At 40.7% G+C, this 9,516-nt stretch overlaps 1 pseudogene; it reads right to left on the reverse strand.

Annotated features, from left to right (window-relative positions):
* Nucleotides 1–6,622: 6,622 nt before the first annotated feature.
* LOC105713213 (X-ray repair cross-complementing protein 6-like) lies at nucleotides 6,623–8,490 on the reverse strand (annotated as a pseudogene).
* Nucleotides 8,491–9,516: the final 1,026 nt, after the last annotated feature.

The following is a 9,516-nucleotide window of genomic DNA, read 5'->3' on the forward strand; positions in this document are numbered from 1 at the left end:
TGTGTGACCTACAGCAAATTAAAGTTACTTTTCTCTAAGTTTTTCAATATTTAAAAAGGAGATAGGTGAGGGTACCAACCTTGTAGAGCTAGAAATGAAGGTTAAATAAATTTAGCTGTCTAAAGAATGTAATAGTGCCTAGCACATCATCAGAACCCAATCAATGTTAACCATGGTGTTGGCAATGATATGGAAGTATTGACAATGATGAAGTGAACATGAACAGCCTGTATGTGATAGCCACTAGCTGAGACCCTCTCTCTCCACGAAGCCCCTGAGGATGTCTCATCCCCCCACACTGCTGCAGGTCCCACCAGAGCCCTCCAACACTTTCCCTGTGTCCCCTTCCCATCCAGCCTTCTTTAGATGTTTATTGAGCACTTACTGTGTGACTTAGTACTGTACCGTATTAGGTAGCAGGAGCACAGAGATGAAATAAAAGTGTGGGTCCCAGACGTGTTCCTTGTCTAGTAGGACAAGTGCCATGTGAATTAATCCTTTCCTTTAATGCAGGGAATGCTTTGCTGGAAATAAGCCCAGGTAGTATGAGAGCACCTAACCTAGCCTGAGCTGAGTCTTACCAGATGAATGGGCAGAGGATGAGGGGAAGGGAATACAGACAGAAGAAACAGTTGGATTAGAAAAGCCACAGGATCCATGAATTCAGCATTAGTATGGGGAATCTAAGAAGAGAGGGCAGGAACATTTTGAAGAGAGGCAGGTAAGGCCCAAGTGATTGACAATTATGCATATTGCAGTTGGTCCTTGAGTTTTATCTTGTGGGCAATGGATTGTAGTCAGGGGAGCAATGCAGTCCTATTTGTATTTTGGAGCTACCACTCTGACAGCATTTGGGAGAAAAGACTGGAGAAATGTAAGACTAGTTAGTGGCAGGAAGACCAAGTAGGAGGTTTTGTTGTTCTTTAAGCAAGAAATAATAATATTGATGTTAACAAAGAAGGTATTACCATTACTATAGGAATAAATTATTCTTAGGGCAATAATAGTAGATGTGGAAAAAAGCAAGATGGATTGAGAAATATGCCAGAGAAAAAACTGACAGGACTTGGTGTCCCATTACTTGACACACAGTCTCCACTCAATGCACTAGTGTTGACTGCACTAACTGTCCGACTAGGAAAGGAGAGGTCTGCCCTAAATCCCACTTTCCAGCTTAGGTAACTGCTCGTAATGGCCCCTAACTGGTAGTGGTGCCATTTTTTGATAAAGGAGAAGGGGTTGGGGAGAAATATGTTGTTGGAAAGACTGAAAGAGTGCAAGATATATGATAAATTCTGTTGTGTACAGCTTAAGGCTGAGTTGCCCATGAGGCATCTAATTCATATTTCTAACAATCCATAAAATATTTGCTTGCAGCTCAGGAGAGATTGAGACTAGGGAGAAATTAAGATTCATCCCAAAGCAGTATAGAGAAAAATAACGTGGGTTAAAGATGAAGCCCTGGGAAACACCAACAGGTAACAGCTGAACAAGCGCTGTTTGAGGAAGATCAAGAAGGAGCTGTTGGAGAGAGAGACAGCAGATCTAAGTAAGTCATCCACAAAAATAAGGGCTCAGAGGAGTCCACTAGATTTAGAATGGAGTCGTAAGTGGCCTCACCAGAACAATGTCAATTGAGTTTGAGGATAAATATTAATAATTCTGTGGATCAAGGAGTGAATGCGAGTTTTAAAGAAATGGAGACATTTAAATATAAATAAGTGTGGATACTACCACTACTAATAATAATTGCTATGTTTTACTGATGTCTTACAGGTAAAGATAGAGCTTTGTATGTTTTGCAGGTATTATTTCATTTAATTTCCTCAATAACTCTATAATGCAGCTACTATTATTTCTGCCATGTTAGAAATGAGGAACTAGGAAAGGGAAGGAGAGATAGGATGCTAGCAAGAAATTAATCAAGGAAAAGGGGTTTTTGTGTTTGCTTTTGTTTCTGAAGGATAAGACAGACTTGAGCATAATCATAACTAAAGGAAAAGAATCACAGAGAAGGAAAGGTTGGGATTATGGAGCCGATGGCAGGTCACAGGGCAGAGTTCTGGAGGAGAGGGGATAAAGGCACAGGTGGAGGTAATGCCCTTGAACTGAGGGCTTCTCCTCAGAAATGAGAGGGAAGAAGAGCTCAGTTATCAATAAACACATACAAAATGGGTCAGGAAGTTGAGATAGGCCAACTGTATCACCTCAGCTTTTCATCTCGGTTCCCAAGAAAATCAAAATTCTCACTTCCTTCCCCAACTCCCCCCATTCCTACTGGACTCCCTGCCACCTACAGCTACCCACAGGCTCGACAAAGGCTTGTTTTTTAAGTGGGCTTGGGGAGATACTGGACAAAACAAGGTGGTACACAGATACCAGAACTCTACCTAATTCAGCTTTTTAAATAGCATCTGTAGGGCAACTAAATTCATAATGAGAACTTTTCCCTTAGAACAAACAGCCACATAGCAAAATATTTATTATTTACAATAATGATATTCACACTGGAACACGCATGCCCCTGGGAGCACATAGCTTCTCTCAAAGGTATATGCTGGCAGTTGTCTAGTTTTAAGAGTCTCAAGGTTTTTGGGCCAGGCACGGTGGCTCATGCCTGTAATTCCAGCACTTTGGGAGGCTGAAGCAGCTAGATCACTTGAGGCCAGGAGTTCGAGACCAGCCTGGCATTGAAACCCCATCTCTACTAAAAAAAAAAAAATATATATATATATACACACACACATATATATATATATATATATATATATATATATATATATATATATAAATTATCTGGGTGTGGTGGTGCGTACCTGTAATCCCAGATACTTGTGAGGGTGAGGCAGGAGAATCACTTGAACCTGGGAGGTGGAGATTGCAGTGAGATGAAATCAATCCACTGCACTCCAATCTGGTGACAGAGAGAGACTATGTCTCAAAAAAAAAAAAAAAAAAAAAAAAGGAGACTCATTTTTATTTTATTGTAGATTTTTTGTTTGTTTTTGGAGACAGAGTTCCACTTTGTCACCCAGGCTGGAGTGCAATGGCACAATCTCAGCTCATTGCAACCTTCACCTCCATACAGTTTTCAGATGAGTCGTTCAAGTGATTTTCCTGCCTCAGCCTCCCACATAGCTGGGATTACAGGCGCGCTACCACTCCCGGTTAATTTTTGTATTTTTAGTAGAGACGGGGTTTTGCCATGTTGGCCAGGGTGGCCTTGAACTCCTGATGTCAAGTGATCTGCTGGCCTTGGTCTCCCAATTGCTGGGATTACAGGCGTGAGCCACTGCACCCGACAGAGACTCAGTTTTTAGAGCCTCAGCTTCTGGACCCTCACACGGCTCTGCTGGAGAAAGTGGCTGCTATCCGAAGGCTTGCTTTTCCCACAAGCCTCTTCCTTCCACTTGACAATGCAACGGCAAACCGGCCCCATCTCCGAGGCAGACAGTGCACTGTCCCAGGACACAACACCTCTAGTGGGCAAAAAGAAGAAGCTGTCTAAGAGATTGGTACTGACTTTGAGAAAACCATTTTTTTTTCAATAATCAGACAGAATTACTTCAATGACTGATTAACAAATCCTTAGCCTGAGGTAAATACATTCTAAATTTTTCCTTCCAACCAAATTAAAGAAGGAGAAAATGAAGTAACTAATAAATTAATGCAAATTGGAGGGTATATGCTATCATATGGTTCTCCTTCCATTTATATCCATCCAGGTTTGTACCTTAACAAGTTCATTTGTGCTTATCTCAGAAAGTGATAAAGAGAAAGAAATAAGGGGAAGGAAGGAAGGGAGGGAGGGAGGGAGGAAGGGAGGAAGGGAGGAAGGAAAAAAGGAAGGGATGGAGGGGAAGGAAGGAAGAAACTGTTGCTAAACCTGTTTCATTTTAGCAATATGTAATATTTATTCACAGGTACATGAGCTAGTGGGGAAAAATGCTCTGCCTGTATTACTAAGAGATTATTTTCCAAGAACACTTTTTCTGTGTAATATTTATTATAGTTTGCAATATGTTTGTGTCATTTATATGTAAGTGTATACTACTAATTGTAATGATCACTTAATCCAGAAAATATTTTTAGAACTTAGAATATTATAGTCACATAGAAAAATAGTTTCAATTTATATATCCACTTTGTTGCAGATGGTAACCAATAAAATATTTTCAAGCATGAAAATATTACATTAGGGTAATATTTTGAGGAGGAAATAGAATGGAAACAGACGTTTATGTAGGAAAATAAATGATGCAAAATATCTATAAAAGTTTGTTCTTTTACTTGTGAAATATATGATGATGGATGGAAAATTGCTCCAGTATTTAAAAGATAACAAAAGTTATTTTATGCAGCCATCAAAAACGATGAGTTCGTGTCCTTTGTAGGGACATGGATGAACCTAGAAACCATCATTCTCAGCAAACTGACACAAGAACACAAAATCAAACACCGCATGTTCTCACTTATAGGGGGGTGTTGAACAATGAGAACACATGGATACAGGGAGGGGAGCATCACACACTGGGGTCTGTTGGGGGGAAATAGGAGAGGGACAGCAGGGGGTGGGGAGTTGGGGAGAGATAGCAAGGGGAGAAATGCCACATATAGGTGAAGGGGAGGAAGGCAGCAAATCACACTGCCACGTGTGTACCTATGCAACAATCTTGCATGTTCTTCACATGTACCCCAAAACCTAAAATGCAATTAAAAAAAAAAGACAACAAAAGTGATGTTTGTTTGGTCATAAAAAGTATAACACATAATATCTGAAATTACATACTGTCTAATCATTTAAATTTAAGATAAAAATTTTAGATATGAACTTGAAAATGTGCATGGAGTCCATAGGTTTTCAGTGTTCTTTAGGTGGCGTATAAGTGAAAAGTAAAGACCATTAGTCCTCAAGAGAGTACCAACTCCATCCATTCCCAAAAAGTTTCCCTTCTCTCTCCACTGTGTTTCTACCAATTCCTCTGGATGTTTAAAATATATATATATATATATATATATATATATATATATATATATATATATATATATATGAGATAAAGCAAAGGCTTTGTTGACACATGGAGGGATATTTTTGAAACACTAAATGTGAAATAAGGTTCTCCATTTCCCAGAGGTATGCCCACATTTGCAAGGGGCCCCACAGGGTATACGCAAGCCCTAATTAAATGCAAAATGTCTGTGGGTGATATTGATTATTTGTCAACATAAGGAGAAACTAAGGAAGTTCCAGTAACTTTCCCCAAGGCATCTTCATAGCAGTAGATATTCAAAACATTCACTGGCTCTGGAATGTAGGAAGCAGGTTAAATATTTTGCTTCTAAGGCCCATAGTTTCAGGCCCCCAACTTTCTGAATTTAGAAGTTGTTACAGGCTATGTTTTGTTGTGTGCTAATCACTTCTCACCAGATACTGGAAGAGCCCTCGCAGGGCCCTAATGTGTTCTGAACTCAAGAAATTCTATAAAAAGCTCAAGATGAATAATTAGGGAAGGAAACCCAAAACTTTCAATTATTAAAACTTAAGAAACTATTTGAAGATTGATTTAATGCTGGTTATGCCATTTCCTAAGGAACATTTTTATCAATATAATCTTACAAAATCCCTCTTGATTATAATCTGTCAGTTTGATTGGACAATGCTTCCTTCAACAGGATTGCGTAGCATTTTAGAACAATTTTCAGTCATCTGAAACAGGAACACTCAAAATCAGTTTTTCAGATACAAAGGCAATCTAAAGGAAGAAGTAACAAAACAAGACAATAACATCAAACTCCCTTTTGGTAAACAGAACATTTTTAGTTAGATGGCTGCATCTTAAAGAGGTGGTCAGCTGGCTCCAGTATATTTAGCAAGTATTGGTATTTATTATACAAAGTTAATCCAATGCTTAATACCAATCACTCACCTTTTAATTTGGAATTACTGTCACTGCTGTGTGCATGACCAAAACAGTAATTAAGAGTCAGCAGGGCTCATGAACAATTAGATTAAAATGTTGCTGGGGTATAATATATAAAGTAGTCCCCCTAATTAGAGATGCCCCCATTGTGAATGAGCAGCCACATGAGTGAGCACCTCAGGGATGACAGAGGGATGAGAGGAGGGATGAGAAAGGTGCACATTCGCGGCCTCCTTAAGGGCAAATCCCTTTTACTGCACTGTGGGTAACCCATGGTGAATGACCTAGAGACACGACTCCCTCTTACATGGAAAATGTCTCTTTTTCCTTGTACCTTTGCTAAGAGCAGACGGCCCTCTATAGCTATTTCCCAATGCCTCTAGGTAGAGAGTGGTTTTTCTGGCATTTCTAATTGGAATTCATAATATATTTCTCCATGGCAACATCACATAAAGTATGGGTGTAATTAGATTTTTTTTTTTCTAGTACAAACTTAGGGCTCTTTATTCAGGCAGTAAAGTAAGGAACAGCAAAGTGGGAGGGCTACACCATCACCATGGAAACAGAAAGCTTCAAAAACATAAAGTCCCTCAACTTGTGTCAGGTAGACTCTTTCTAGCTCAGGAGAAACACATTTTAACTGGCTGAGAACAAGGCCAGGCAGCCTGGCCACACTGTGGAAGGATGGCTGGGTGCGCGGCCTCTGGTCAGTCCTGGAAGTGCTTGGTGAGGGCTTCCAGCAGCTCCTGCTTCTTCAGCCCACTATTCAGCCCGTACGCCTGGCAAGCCTCTTTCAGCATGGGCACAGTGAACTTGCTCAGTGTGCCCTTGCTGATTTGGGTCTTCAGCTCTTCTTCCGAATACTCCACCTTGGGCCTTTTGCTTCCGGAACCTTCATTATCGTGTTTTCACTTGGTAACTTTCCCTTCAGGATTGTAATCTGGTGGGTAAACAAGCTCCTTAAATTCATCCACCAGGGAACCCAGTCTTTTATTCATTGCTTCAACCTTGGGCAATGTCAGGTCCACTGCTTGTTCAGGCTCCATCAAATCCAAGGCTAAGGCTTCCAGGTTCCTGAAGTGCTGCTGCAGCATGGGGTTCTCAAAGCTGTCACTTCTGTATGTGAAGCTGAGCTTCTCAACAATAGCCTTCATCTTGTCCACCTGCTCTGGAGTTGCCATGATTTTTTTCAGTAAAGGGCATCTTCCTTTTATCATCAGCAAATGGTAAAAAGACCAGCTGAAAGCCTGGTGGAGTGACCTGAATTTTCTGGTCATCCAACTCCTCATCCTGTGGCACCAAAACCACAAAATAAGGGGGTATGTTCCTCTGGGGTGTGTATCTGCACAATGCTGCGACCTCCTTCTCCAGACACTTGATGAGCAGAGCACTGAACAGGGTTGAGCTCCCAATCACCAGAGACTCCTCTGGGTACACGAACAGGGAGGGTCTTAGGTAATGGTGCTTCTTCCACATTACCAAGGGCTTGAAGCCCATGAGCATCAAACCTGGATCATCAAATCATTTTAGCTCTTCTGTTTCCTCTTTCTCCAGTATAATCTGATGACTCCCATAGATCTGCGACCTCTTGGTATCGCTAGGCAAAAGCAAACCGCCAGTACTTGTATTAAATGTCCGGGTCTTGGTTTTCACTGGTTCATTTGTTTCCCGATAGAGCTTTATTGGAGGAGGCTTGAGAGCCTTCTGGACCAGATTATAAATGCTGACAGAGATCACTATATCTTTGTTGAGCTTTAGCTTTAACTTGCTAAGTGCTCGCTTCCTGGTCTCCTTGGCGCGAACCTTCTGCGATGGGTCTTCTAGCTGGCTGGATTCCTCAAAGTGAACCCTGAGGTCCTCATCCTCTGCTATGCTGATAACATCTCTGTACAACAAGGATATGTCAAAGCTCCCAGGTTTCTTCAGGTGCATCAAGTCAAGGAAGATGCCTGTATCTCGGAGATCACCGGCTTTGGTCCTGTCCCGGCTGGCTTTGGCACTGTCATTGCCGTGGGGGTTGTCTTCATTGGTGAAAAGCATGATCCTCTTATGACTCATCTTGAACTGGACATCACTAAAGAGGTTGGCACAGACCCACAGCACTTCACCGAGTGAGTAGTCAGATCCATGGCCCATCAGCTCTTGGAAACGTTTTTGTCCCTGCTGCCCCTTAAACTGGTCAAGCTCTAGAATTTGTTTTGCACCTGGATTATCCAACTCCTGTAAGATGTAAATATTTTTAAAATTCACTGAATTTTTGTCTTTCTCGGTACCATAGAACACCACTGCCAAGAGATCTCGATCGCTGCTTACGATCTTACTGATGTATGCACTTTGGATACACTGGATGCTCATGTCAAAAGGAGTCAACTCATCTTCACTTTGAGATTTAAACATAGTCCTGGAGGCATCAATCAAAAAAATAAAACTATCTCTTCCTGAATATTTGTAGTCTCCACTTGCTTCAAGGTTCTCCTCTTCTTGTTCCCCTGCTTCTTCATCGCCCTCAGTTTTGTAATAGGACTCCCACCCTGACATGTTGGCTACTGCTCACTTTGGCGCCCGGAAGCGACCAACTTGGACAGAAGACAAGAATGCACGCAGGTGCGGGCCCAGTTCTCTCTCCCCTAGATTGTATTTTAATAGTAAAGTTTGGTTTTGCAGAGCCCTCAGGTTTTTGTTACTCTAGCTAGATGAACTTGGCTTAGAGCTGAATGCATACTCCTTTCAAATGTGTATGTAGTCAATGCTGTTTTCTTTTAAATGTTAGCTATTTATGTTTCAGTTTTCTAAAATGCACACTTGTGAGTCTTTTTTAAAGTGCATCTCGTCGGCTAAGGAACGGTTATTGTAATTCTTATAAAGAGATATAACACAGTGATACTCTCAGGATATCTACAGTTATACCACTTCCTACCTTACTGGAAAAGGCGATAGACAACTGTGCTTTGATTTGTCTGCCTTCTCTATGCTATCCTGCCTTCAGGCTGTCAGCGATCACATCTTTATTTTTTCTGCATGCCTCCTTTTACCATCCTTTGTCACCCTTCAAATCAAATAGGTAAGCTTTAAAATTATATCTAGAATGAGAATACATGTTCTATGGCTTCATCTAACTTTTTCCCTCTGAGTAAGAAGGACATGCTGTAATACAAGGGCTTTATAATATCTATTTGAGCTGTTCAGTGGCATTTTTTCATTTCCTGGAAAATGGCATTTTGAACAAGAGAATCAAGTTATACTGAATAGGAAAAGTGATGCTTTTCAATACTTCAAGGGAATTATGAGTTAACTAGGCTTGCAATGGCTGTCTTGGGTACTAAACTATCATGTATAATATTTTTAACATAAAAAATGTATTTAAATTTCTAAATAACTGGCTCACCAGCTCCTAGACTATAGTCCATTCTTATGTTGGGAGCTTCCTTTACTCACACAGGTTTTATTTCTCTGCTGTTGCCTGGCAACTGAGATGTGGCAAGAGATGTCAGAGGTTAAGGAGCAGACTAAAGTCATTATGGAAAGCAAGCTCTTATCAGCATTTTCCATCTAACTTTGTAATCTTTGAAATAAAATAGTTTTCATTGTATTAAAT

This window comes from Aotus nancymaae, unplaced genomic scaffold, assembly GCF_030222135.1.
Source record: "Aotus nancymaae isolate 86718 unplaced genomic scaffold, 86718_ANA_hifiasm-v0.15.2.pri h1tg000020l, whole genome shotgun sequence".
NCBI lineage: Eukaryota > Metazoa > Chordata > Mammalia > Primates > Aotidae > Aotus > Aotus nancymaae.